This window comes from Amphiprion ocellaris, chromosome 7 (genome assembly GCF_022539595.1).
Source record: "Amphiprion ocellaris isolate individual 3 ecotype Okinawa chromosome 7, ASM2253959v1, whole genome shotgun sequence".
NCBI lineage: Eukaryota > Metazoa > Chordata > Actinopteri > Pomacentridae > Amphiprion > Amphiprion ocellaris.
In genome coordinates this window covers 32,689,980-32,703,370 of record NC_072772.1, presented here as the reverse complement: position 1 = coordinate 32,703,370, position 13,391 = coordinate 32,689,980, and the positions used below count along the sequence as shown (strand labels likewise).

The 13,391-nt window shown below is 36.4% G+C and overlaps 2 protein-coding genes across 3 annotated transcripts in view; one reads left to right on the top strand and one right to left on the bottom strand.

Moving 5' to 3' along the window:
• The window catches only part of prx (periaxin), a 46,775-nt gene that overhangs the window by 31,925 nt on the left and 1,459 nt on the right, over nt 1–13,391 (bottom strand). The window lies entirely within an intron of this gene.
• Nucleotides 4,369–13,391, top strand: part of polr1g (RNA polymerase I subunit G) — a 144,532-nt gene continuing 135,509 nt past the window's right edge. The window contains exon 1 of the mRNA XM_023292166.3: nt 4,369–4,379. The gene's annotated coding sequence lies outside the window, so the exon portion shown is untranslated. The remainder of the gene's footprint in view (nt 4,380–13,391) is intronic.

The following is a 13,391-nucleotide window of genomic DNA, read 5'->3' as shown; positions in this document are numbered from 1 at the left end:
ATTAATAAATGCAAAAAAAAATTTTAATATGTAAAAACTATTGGAACAACCTATTTTCTATGAATAATCAGCTTAAAAACTTGAGTGCATATTGTGTTTCTGGACATTTATTCTGCAAACTGAAATGTAAAATAAAAAAAAATCAGGAACCATTTAAGAAAAGGGTTTTAGAAAAATGTTAAATTGAAAAATTATGAATCTCAGTGTGGAAAAAGTAGATGTTTATGTGTGTATTTAATTGCCATCTCAGAGTGGAGTCATGTATTATTATGAATCCTGCTACTCTTGACGTCTCATCACTTCAGATGGTCTAAAGTGTCTAAATGTTAAATTAAATTAAAACCCAACAATGTGGTGCTTGTATTTTACTTGCATGGTTGGAACGACTACATTTTTTTAAATAAATAATTAACTTAAAAACTAAATTCAGATTGAAGTAATTTGATGACACTGGCTTGATAACTTTTTTTTTTAAATCAAATTTTAAAAAAATGTTTGCTTGCGTTTATAATTATGGAAACAATAATAAATAAATGTTAGGGTTAGGCGTAAAAAAAATTTGAAAAAATTATGAAAATACTGTTGGAACAACTTATGTTTTATGACTAATCAGCACAAAAGCTTGAGTGTACACTACATTTCTGCAGATTTGTTTGCAAACTGAAACATGAAATAAAATCAGGAGCAGCTTTAGAAAATGCTGCTTAGTGGACATTTGATTACATAAAGCTCCGTGCATGTGAAGGAGGACAGCCGCCACCAGCGACATGCCAACAAAACATAACGGTGTCATGTGACACTAAATTAGCCTCAGTAGCGCGCTTAAGAAAATGTAATGTCAGGCATTCATGTCAGGCCCGAGCATATGGAGCTACAGGCTCTGATATGGAGGCCTCCGACGGGCTTCACATTCTTTCCATCGTCTCGGTTATTCCTTCACACCGGCTGGCCGGGTTCAAACCATCTGCACAAACCTCCATTCACGCTCTGAGGGAACCAACAAGACAAATCTTTGCACAATAAACCTCAATTTGATGTATGTCAATGGCTCTAAAAAGTGGAAAATGTGGGTATGAAGGTGAGATATATTCAGCAGCTGCAGCTTCACGTCACCTCAGGACAAGGAGGACTCCATAAGAATAAAAAGAGCAGAGTTGGAAATGAAGTTTAAGCTGCAGAGAACATCAGTGAGTCGTCTTGAACTGAATCCCGGTGAAACGGACGCTCAGCGTTTTAAAAGATGCTGCAAAAAATGAACAAGTTAAGCTTCTTACTGTCTATAACCTGCAGCAGTGACGCAGAAGAAATCTGCTTTATTTATGTGCCATTGCAGCAAGTTTCCACCTTTACTTTACTTCTCAGACGGTGCACAAACATTAGCAACCACTAAAAACAGGAAATTAGCAGAGATCATGACGCTGTTGCATGTAAACGGTGCAAACAAACTCCTTTAAACCAGACAGAGTCGACCGCTGACCTGATTCTGCTGTTTTCTTCCACATGCTTTGATTCTGACATGTGAGGCCGTCAGACTGTTTTCATAAGAGTTTGATATTCGGCTCACATCATCCATCTGCTCACCACAAACAGCTGATCTAAGCTGGAAAATCAGTAACGAAGCAGCAGGAACCACTGAAGTTAAGCGTTTGGTGCACAGGTTTAGTTTAGAAACTTGCAGAGCAGAAAGTCTGTAAACTAGAAACTGCCCATCAGAATACTCAGATAGTTTTAGTGTGAATGCATATTTGCAGGGTAAAGACTCTAATTTACAGATTTAAATAAAAATGAAGTAACAGCATTGTTAAGATGAGATGGGTTGAGGTAATAATGTTGGCATTTAACTTAATATTGTATGTAAATTAAACTCAAATTTCTACATTGATTGATTTAACCCTAAATTCAAGTTGAGGTAACTTAATAAAATTGGTTTGATAAATAAATTTTGTCAGGATTTTATGTCCTTCCTACTTAACATTGGAACAGCCTTATTTTTAAAATGTTTTTAAAGTGTGTAACACTATAACATCCTTTAAAAAACATAAAATATAAGCTGGAATAACTTCATTTTCTGTGAATAATCAACCTAAAAGCTTAAATTAAATTCAAGTCGAGGTAAACTTAAAGAAATTGGTTCAAAAATTACTTTAATTATTTTATGGATAACCAACTTAAATACTTGTTTTTATGCTACCAGTTATTCAATAAATGGTAAATAAAAACACGTTTGATTGTAAAGGAAAATCTAATTCCTGTGACTCAGTATAGTTTGTTGGCTGAGCATGTTTTTCTTTAGAATTTGGCTGAACTCAAACACTTGATCCAGAGCAAATGATGTCTTTGTAAACGATGAACAGAGTCCCATCAGTAAGAATCATTTTAAAGACTTCATTCCTGACTAAACGTGTAGAAACTCAGTTCAGGAATCCGTCCTCATTGTGATCTCTGTTTTAGTGGAGTGAATGCCGGCCGGGCCGGGCCGGGCCGGGCCGGGCCGGGTCGGGCCGGGTCGGGTCGGCTGGACGTGGAGCCTGTCTGGGCGGGTCGGAGGCATCGGGTGTCTGACGGGTCACAGCGGCACATCGCAGACATTCACTGCCGAGGCATTGATGGAATAGAACAAGCTCTGGACACACTTTAGACAAGACTGATACCATCTGAAGTGATGAGACATCAAGAGTACCAGGATTCATAAGAGTACATGACTCCACTCTGAGTTGACAGTTAAATACACAAATAAAAATCTACCTTTTCACACTGAGATTCATAATTTTGACAGAAAACGACCAAAATCGAAGTTATCTGTGCCGCATAATGAAGGTTTTTTTTTTAGTTTTGTCCACCAGCTCATCAAACGGACGTTCAACTGACCGCGTCGAGGCTTTCTGACTATTATTTCTGCGCTGAGTGACTCACATTTTATTACTTTCAGCAGCAGCGACAGGTGCAGCCTCCACACTGAAGGCTGCAAGAGGCACTCAGAGTATAAAGGAGCAGCTGTGTTGCATTAAAATAGAGCATAAATAGCTGCAAAGGCTTGTCGTCTCTGGTAGTTTTCAGATAAAAAAAACATGATTGTTCTTATCAGTATTAATCACGAATATTACTTTTATCAATAGTTTGTACAACATCAGTGTCTGTATCATGTGTAGCATTTTATTTTATCTGCAATATTCTCATTTCTCAGCTGTAATGTTTCAGTTTAAAGTGTAATATTTCATTATGATTTGCAGCATTTTGATTTCATGTGCAATATTTCACTTTTCATGTACAAGATTGTTGATATATCTCAAAATTTTCTTGTGCAATCTTTCATTTTCATGTGTTATATTACTTATTACCTCTGTATAATTGCCAGCATTACTTTTTATTGTTCTATTCCAGCCTTATTTTAGCTTATTTATTCTATTTCCGTAAAGTATCGCACTTATATCTTATTGCTTTTCTACTTTTCAGGCAATGCATTTCTTATGTTATGTCATTTTGTTTTTCTCTGAGCAATTTCTTCAGGATTAATGAAGTTTTATCACATCTTAAACAGCAGGTAGCTGAATATTACACTTTCAAATGAAAATTCTAACAACATTAATGTGTCACTTTTGAAGTTATACTAATATCAAATGCAGTTTCCAGGAATTTGTCTTTTTCGTCTTTGAATCTGAGCTGGAATTTGAGAAAAACAGGACATTGATTGCTAAGTCTCGTTGTTTTAGTTTGGAAACATTATCTGAGTGATATCTGGCACAAGAATTTTCTTCAGGATTAATAAAGTTTTAACTTATCTTATGTTTTTTTAAATCCAAATGAAAATTGACCCGAGCTATAAAAGGAGAAAACACAATATTGCAGGTAAAAAGTACCAACATGATCAGCTGCAGCTAAACTTGCACCAAACGTCAGCTTTAAACTTCAGCTTTTATCTTCAACTTTAAACCGCAGCTTTAAACCGCAGCTTTAAACTGCGGCTTTGAATTTCAGCTTAAAACTTCGGGTTTAAACTTCAGCGTTAAACTTCAGCTTCAAACTGCAGCTTTAATCTTCAGCTTTAAACCTAAGTGTTAAACTGCAGCTTCACACCGCAGCTTTAAACTTAAGCATTAAGCCTCAGCTTTAAACTGCAGCTTTAAACTGCAGCTCTGTGTGGACGGACAGACGGACGGACAGACGGACGGCAGCAGGTGGACGAGGTGGAATTCCCTGGATGGAGCTGAGGAATGGAGGGAAGGAGGAGGTGAAGATTTGAAATGCCTGCAGCTCGTCTTATTATAGGTCAGTCTAACATCTGCAGACCTCCACTGATCGACCTGCTGCTTTAGTGGAGTCCTGAGGAGGTATTTGAACCCACAGCCCCATAATGAAAACCTTAATGTTTGTCAACACATAAGAACAGAGTCTTGCAGGTTATTTTAAAGCACATTTCCAACATGCAACACTTTCATCAGTAAATATTTGAGCTTAATTTCAGAGAAGTTTACCTTCAGTTAAGTGTATTATTATAAGTAAATGAGCAGTTTACTTTTGTGGATTCTATCAAGTTGAATTTACTTTAAACAGGTATCCTGATTTTGGAAAAAAAAAAAAAAAGTTTCCTGCACTTTTAGCATTGTGTGTTTTTTTCTGATTTTTGTGCTTCAACTCAATTGCTGTTTTCTTCCAGTAAGATTACAGAGCAAAGAAAAGGAAAAAATAACATAAATCTGATGACAAAAATCAGGTTTTCATTTCACATTGAAATTAAGCAAATATTTAAGCTGGGAAAACTGTAAACTTCAACTTGACTTTCCCTGCATCTGCAGCAATGGTCATTTGAGAGGAATTAAATGATTTTAGTAGACAATAATTTCACTTGTGAAGTTAATTAGGATAATTTTACTCTAACTGCATGTTTGACTACTGTGTTTCTTTGAATTTTTGTGCTACAGAAAAAGAACAAGATCACTCTGATGACAAAATCAGGTTTTGCATTTCACATTTTGGGTAAAATTTATAACAAAATTTGAAGAATTGGAAACTTAAACTTGACTTTCCTGAAAACTGAGCTGCAGAAATGCTCATTGAGATTAATTCAATGAATAAAGTAACTTAATTAGGATAAAGTCAATTCAACTGTGTGCTACCAATTTGATGCAATTATTTATGCTGCTTCCAAAACTGGCATATTTTCAGTACACATTACAAAATAAATTTTAGAAATTCTAAATTCCTAAGCAAATACAAAGCTAAACAGATAAGGTTAGCTCTGTATTTTTTTACTATCCAGCTTTTGAACAACAACTTCCTCATTAAGTCTGTCATGTGACCGGTTCAGCCAATAATGTACACAAGCATAACACACACCTGTGCTCAACGCAAGGTCATTTTGTTTGTGTTTTCTATATTAAATGGCCACATTCCTTGGTTACATGACTTCTGATCATCAATAACTAATAAATAAACAAATGCTGCATTTTTTTTTTTTTAAAATGCTGCATTTCTAACAATGCCATATGAGGGAATGAACAGCCTTGGAGGAGTACTGCGCTTTCTGAGTGCTTTTCTAGTTTATAAATGTTGTACTTGTTTAGACACAATTAGCTTGAAGCCATTTTCCACTAAATCCACATTATAACAGCTGCTGGAACCCATTCAGGGATCAATGTCTTTGTGAAATGAGCATGTAGGCCCCAAATCCAGACACAGAGAAGGAATTTAAATGGAAATTCAGTCACAAATGAGTGGATGTGATTCAGTTTTGCTTTGACAGTTCCTCTTAACTTCATTTACAGTGCCATGAAAAAGTATTTGCCCCCTACTTGAATCCTTGTTTTTAAAAAATATATCACTTTTTCACACAGAGCCAAGTAGCTTTGAATAGTTTTTTGCAAAAAAGACACAGTCCAGTGGGGTTTTGAAAGGCAGATTTGGCCTCAAAGAGGGAACTAAATGAAAGAATAAGAGGTCTGGGTTGTCAGGTTGTTGGTATTCTACGCAGATCAACATCAAACGTTCATCTTCTCTCCACTCAGCCTCTCTGGCCGTTTACACTCCGACAGACCCCAGATCTGATCACAGGGCTTTGTACTGAGAGTCAAAATGACAAAACCATGAGAAATATGCAGCAACAAACAAGCGAACACACAAACAAGCGAACACACAAACAAGCGAACACACGCTGCACGACTCCTGGACTATTTTTAAACACATGCTCCCCTTAAATGTAAATTAATCCAGCAGGTGTAAAATGTTTAAATTCCTGATATGTAGCTGAAGAGTCTTGCTTCTGAGCTCGTTGTTGCTGTCGGCCTCTAACAGCAGCTGGATTAAGTTGTCTCCAGCTGACTTGATAATGAGGGAGGGTTTGTGGAGTGGAGGAGACGCTTAAACTGGGCCTGACAGCACCTTTCCACGAACAAAAAAAAGCTGCTTCTGCAAGTTTTCATGCAAATCATTTGACAGCTTTTCATCTACGTACACTGGGATTATTTGCATTCACACTGAGAAGCAACGTATCTGCAAGATTTCTGTTTTTGTGACCTTAAATGCAACTTAAACATCCACAATCTACCCACTGACTTCAAGCATTAGTGCTATAAAGTAGCCTCTCAGTGTTCACATAAATAACAGCAGGGTGACTCACGTACGCCTTCAGTTTGTCTCCTAAAACAGCTGATCCATGTAAACATTTGCCTGTTTCCTCACTCGTTCTGTTTTCACCGTCCATCCTCCTACTTCTACTTCTTCTATTGCATGAGCAGAGCAGCAGCTTTAAAAATAAAATGTGGAAAGAAATCATTTTTGTCCCTAAAACTCCCCAAAAAACTCATCTCTGTGTATCAAATCTGCATATTTAGATGTTTTTTTCTATTAAAACAACCCCTTCCTACCTTGGCTTAATGGCTTAGAAATCCCTCTACGCTGCTCTTTCTTAAAAAATTTGCAGAAATATGAAGTCCCCACTTCCTATCCAGTGCACCTCGAGCACTCCGGCTCACCAATATCTCCACTCTAATGCGGTAAAACTAATTTATTCTACTGCACAGGGCCAAGTTGTAATATTGGAGTCGTTTAATCGAACATACTGGAACCACTAACTCATTCCGAAGACGAATAATGATGCATAAAGTCCTATCTTGCACATTGATTCCTTTAATGTGTTACGTATAAAACCCTGGAAGTCTGAATTTGTGTTTCTGACAGTCATTGGTGGGTTTTAAGGTGGAAATAGTCGGTCATGGTGTTGAACGTTTATTTCACACGTCTTTAAAAAACACCACATGGACATGTTAACAGTCCACTACAGTATTTCCTATAGGATTTTATTCACTAATGCATGAATTACTCAGATAAAATCGCTCTATAGTTAACAGTACAGATCTTTAACCCCAATATTTGAACTTGTTAATTTAATTATGCCAGTCATAATTATGTTTTGGACTGGAAGCTCTTTGGAACAATGGCTGTTGTTTTAAAATGCGCTTCGTATTTATATCAGTTACGTTAAGTTTCATAATTTGTAATACCATAAGGTCTCAGCTCTAGTATTACATTAGTTAGATTAGAAAATATCCACAGTTAAAAATGCAAAATGAGGGGTTTCAGCCAACAAAATTTGTATTTTATGTAATCTTTGTAGGGTTTTAATTACTAGTATGTGAATTATTCAGGTAAAATCACATTCTATTTAACACTAAAGGGTCTTAACTCCAATATTTGAACTTATTAGGTTCATTTGTGATGCCAATCATCATAGTTTTTTTGTACTGGAAAGCACAATGGCTTCATTATTTTATTTACTACTCATTGTAAATGAGTTGGATCTTTGCCATAATATTTATATTAGTTGGGTTAAGTTCTGTAATTTATAATACCGTAGGGTCTTTGCTATGGTATTACATTAGTTAATTATTCTCCATATTCAAAGGTCTCACCCTCAATATACACTAAAGTCAAGATTTTAGTGTTTTTGTAGGGTTTGCATCACTAATACGTAAACTATTCAGGTAAAATCACATTAGAAATAACACTAAATAGTTTTAACCTCAATATTTAAACTTGCTGGATTAATTTGTAATGCCAATCATAATTGTTTGTACTGGAATGCATTTGGGTACAACAGCTGCTGTTTTAAAATGTGCTTCGTATTTATATCATTTACATTAAGTTCCATAATTTATAATACTGTAGGGTCTCAGCTCTAATATTACATAGTTAGATTAGACATTATCCATAGTTAAAAATGCAAAATGTGGGGTTTCAGCCAATAAAATTTGTATTTTATGTAGTTTTTTTTTGCTAATATGTAAATTATTCAGGTAAAATAACACCATAAATAACACTAAATGGTCTCAACTGCAATATTTAGGCTCATTAGGGTAATTATTAACACCAATCATCATCTGTCTGACTGTAAAGCACATATACACGCTACATGCTGTGTATTTTGTGCTGTATAAAAACACTGTGGCTTGACTTCCTGTCCTCCGAGCTCTAATCCAACACCTGAACGTGGGACTCATCGTCCATCCATTGACCTCTACACACTGAGCTCCAAGTCACTGTTTTTAAAAATGTTTCTGCTCTCTTTTTGTGTCAGGATAACAACGACTTTCCACTTCAGCATCAAGACGGCACTTGTCAGGAGAAGTGTGCTGTCTGTAAGTGAGGCCGATGGCTGTGCTTGTGATCCATGTTGGGGATGTGATGATGGGATGTGAGCTGAACAGTCGCTGCTGTCCTGCTCTGACTTCCAGCTGCAGCCTGGTGAAACTGACCCCGCTGCTCTGATCCTGTTTCTAAACCTATTAAGAGATGGACAAGTTAATGATGTTATAGTTGGCACCTTAACGGACGCACTCCATCGTCAGGTGTCCCCCCAAAGAACACACCAAATCCAATGCGGCCTTTGAGATTTCTTTGACATCACGCTCAGCAGCACATGACGGACAGCTGAGGACGTGTTTGTGACGGAGGTATTATCAGCACCGGGCCAGATATAGACGGAAATATGTTTTCTCCTCACGTCCTTACGCAAGAGTTCACACACGGAGGAAATACCGAAACACACTCTCACAATTGGTGGCAGTCTGAGCAGATAACGCGAAGCTTACTGGGTCTAAATTTAGGGACAATGAGGAGGAAAACTGTTTCTATTCTGGACTGTAAATACTTCCACAAACAAAACGAGACTCTGGAAGCAGATTTGACGAAGCAAAAGACCAAAAAGAGGCTGAAAAGCGACAGGAAGGAAGCCATGTTTGCACCAATACATGCAAACGACACCTCATGGCGTCTCCACGGCAACCGCTGCTCAAACAGTGCAGGACTCTGGGGCCAGAGACTCAAATATAAATAATTATCAGACACGTGTTGGCAGAGAACGGCGAGGGTGAACAGTTAAAGGGTCGGTTCACCCGGATTACAACGAAACCAGCTTCAAACTGGACCAGAATCAGCAGCTGTTCCTGCAGAAAGTCATGTTGTTGTCGTGATTTAAGGTTCTTACGAGGGGCTCTGTGTTTTATCCAGTTAACAAGGACTTCGCCTCTGGAAAGAGGTCTGATTTTACACTGGAAAAGGTCACGACGTTACATAACCTGATGTGTTTTTAACGGAGAAGCCTCTGTGCTTCATCAGAGGTGTGAAAGTTGAAAGACTTCTGCCAGAAAAGAAGGATCTGAGGGAAAGATGATGCACTTTAAAATATAATGTAACAATTAAAAATTAAGACTTAACATTAATCCTTTTGAATTGTGACAGCCAACAAGTTGTAATTTTTCCTGTTTGATCAAATCTAATAAAAATTAACCTTGCTTTAGGATGTTTGCAAGTTTTTTAGTTGATTACTTATAAAAATGTGCAGTATTTCCACTTGTATAATTAGAGATGCAAGCTTGTGAGTCAGCAAATTTTAAGCCGTTGGGGGAAAAAATTATTACAATAATTATGACCACAAGAGTTTAAGTTTGCAAATTTAAAAAATAAAAAAAATTGGAAAAATATATACTATAATTAAAAACAAAAAGTTTTTAAGCTGCCAAATATTTAAAAAAAGGACAAAATAATTACTATTATTATGATCACAAGTTTTAACCTTGGCAGATTGCAAAATATAGGAAGAAATTAATAACGTTAATTATAAACACAAGTTTTTGAGTTGTCAAATTTAAAAAAATAGAAGAAAAAATGCTATAATTAGTAATGCAAGCCTATAAGTTGTCAAATTTAAGAAGAAATATATATACACACATATATACACACACACACACATATATATATATATGTATATATATACCATGTTTTTTATATTTTTTGTTTAGTTTTTTTTAAGAATTTGTCAACTTAAAAACTCGTGTTCATAATGATGGTAATAATTTTTCCTCATATTATGTGTGTGTATATATATATATATATATATATATATATATATATATATATATATATATATATATATATATATATATATATAAAAACATTACCATCAATAACCATTAATAATTACCACTAAAATAATCATTATGAACATGATAATCATAATAATAACATTAGGAATGCAAGTCTTTAAAATGGAATTTTAAAGAAAGATCTGAAAAAAATACCAGTTATAAAGTTTTAAGGTTGGCAAATTTAAAAATATAAGAGGAAATTAATAACTTTAATTATGAACATGAGCTTTTAAGTTGTTAAATTTAAAAATATAGGAAGGAAATGGAAGGAAATGTAGGATTTCTTTTAGCCATACTATAGACTTTAAGGTGAGAATATCTTGGCCTCACTGTTGCTAATTCATCTGTGTCCCACAGCTGTATGAAACTGGAATATTAAATCAATAAAACACCACTTAAGGCTAATATTGCTCCACTGAAGGCACCTTAAATACATATTTTTTTTTTAATCTTTTTGTGTTTGTGAGCTGTAGATTTTCAAATAAAATATAAAGTTCTTTTTTGTTATTGTGATGTTCCTCCAAAATAACCTTCACAAGCTACATTATGTCATTAATAACTGAATATTGATTATAAAAACATGGATTTTCTACATCAGGACTCTGAACACTGCCAGAAGGTTTAAGTTCTCATCATTCTGGAGCCAAATGGTGAAAAACTGTTCAACAGGTAAAGGCAGTAAAAGCTGCACGTCTTAAGAGATGCTGCTTCACTTCAAGAGGATGAAGCAGAGACAGTTTGAGCAACGTGGCACCGAGTCTGCAGGGATTTTATTCCCACTGAGACTGAAGATTTCAGAGGCGTTGCTGCTGCTGCGATTCTCTCTAGATAACAGCGGCGTAATGTCCAACCCATTCAAGATTACTGAGATAGATCCCAGCATGTTTCCTGCCCACTGGAGACATCAGATGGACCAAACCCGACACACCCGCAGGCGTCCGCCGCTGGACGGGAAATGCCTCCATGTAAACAGGAAAAAGGAGATATTTTTGACAGATTCACTCCTCACATGGTGAACCTCACACACAGAAACATGAATCCGATCATGTGAGGATTAAAAAACTGCCTCAGACTGAGCGAATAAACTCTTTTCAACAGGATCCCAAACGTTAAATGACATGAGCTCTGCAGTCGTTTGTTTATCCGAGTCTTCCTTCCTGCTAAATCCTCTCAGCGTTCTGGTGTTCAAACAGGGAAGTTCACGCTCTTTCCTACGTCAAGCGGCGCTTCCTCAAAAGGTCTGCCCTCCTAAAGCCGCAAAATCCACCCGCGACCCCACTTGACCCTGTAAACGCTGCTCTAAAACCGACCCCACCCAGAGGTTGTCGCCAGGAAGCTGCGATCATCATCCATCATTTGGTTCCTGACGTCATTTACACTCAGCTCTGGGGTCCACACACAAATATCACCTTGATTTTCCACACAGATCCCAAACCAACATCAAATAGCATTAATTTAGATGTTCATGATGTCTCCAAAAGTTTCTAAAATCTGCACCTAAGCTCATGTTCATACACATTTAAAAGAGAGAATATTTTAGCCTCACTTTTGCTAACTCCACAACTGCATGGAAGTGGAATAACAAATCAAACAAAGACCATTTTGAGGTGATTTTCTACTCTGAGTGCAGCACAAATACATTTTTTCATGGCTGTGAGCTGCAGACACATTAAAAGTGAATTCAGGATATACATTATGGTAATTGTTCAACAAATGATGGCAGAAACGTTTCAGAAAGTTAAAAATAAATAAAAATCACCAAGGAATGCATGACCTCTGACCTCATAGCTTGAAGGACGATAGTGGGTCTGTGGTATTATGTTGAGTGATTGAGGAAAAGGTGATTGCAAATTTGATTAAGGATCTGACAGGCACTCAGAACTGCTTTAAAATAGTTTTACAGTATTTGTTCTGTTGATTTTATGGACCATATGGCATGTTCACAGCAGTCTGACTCCTAGGATGTTGACTTTGAATAGATGTCTACCATTTTTCCGGTGCATTTCTGTTATCTCTGTGCTGCAGTTTTGAAAATGCAGCTTACAAGCTGTGAACAGCAGGTTTTTACAAAGATCTGGCTCGTGCATAAAGGCAGGAATGTTTGATTTTGCTGGTGAATCTCTGCATGTAAATGTTCCAAACATTTCTCCACCATCACTACATCCTGGGTTTAGCTCCACCCAGTTGAGATTCGATTAAAGAAAGAAATACAAACAAGTCAGGGAGTTTTTCCTTGATGCTGATTTGCATCAACAGAGAAGCTTTGTGTTTTTGCAAAATATGGTCGGTAGTTTGGAATTTTATTGCAGATTTCCTCAAGAGCTATCTAATTATTACAAATTACTAGTGATCCCCAGGTATCACTGGTCCTCTGGGATAATCAGGATTTAGATTAAAAAACATGCTACACTTGATATTATTTCATTCTAAATGTTGAAATTCCTGTAATTTAGTTTTAGAATTGACTCTCCTGATGGATGTTACTATTTCTGCTGATGAGTCTCCTCCTGAATTTGCATCCAAAATGTTCTTGTATTTAGACTTTCCAAAATAGCTTCCATAATTACGGAAAAAAGACGCAGAGAGAACTCGAAAATCTTGAAACAGCTAATGAAATAATCACCTCAAATCACTCGGCAGAATGATAATGAGGTGCAGCAGACCATTCTGCAGCAGCGACACACTGCTTATTATTAACAGCATCAGCTCTATTTTCACGTTGCACCTTTTGTACTCTATTTTATTGTAAACACCAACAATTTTTGCACCTATTTTTTGTAAATACCAGCAATTTTGGTGAATGATTGCATGCTTTTTGTACATTTTTCTTGAATTAAACACATGTGAGCTACTGGGTGTCTTGAATTTCACCAAAGGGATAAATAAAGTATCAGTCTGTCTATTGCTCATTAGAATTTCAACACCACTTTGGTGACACTACAAAAAAAATGCAACTTAATATTGGGTTTAGCT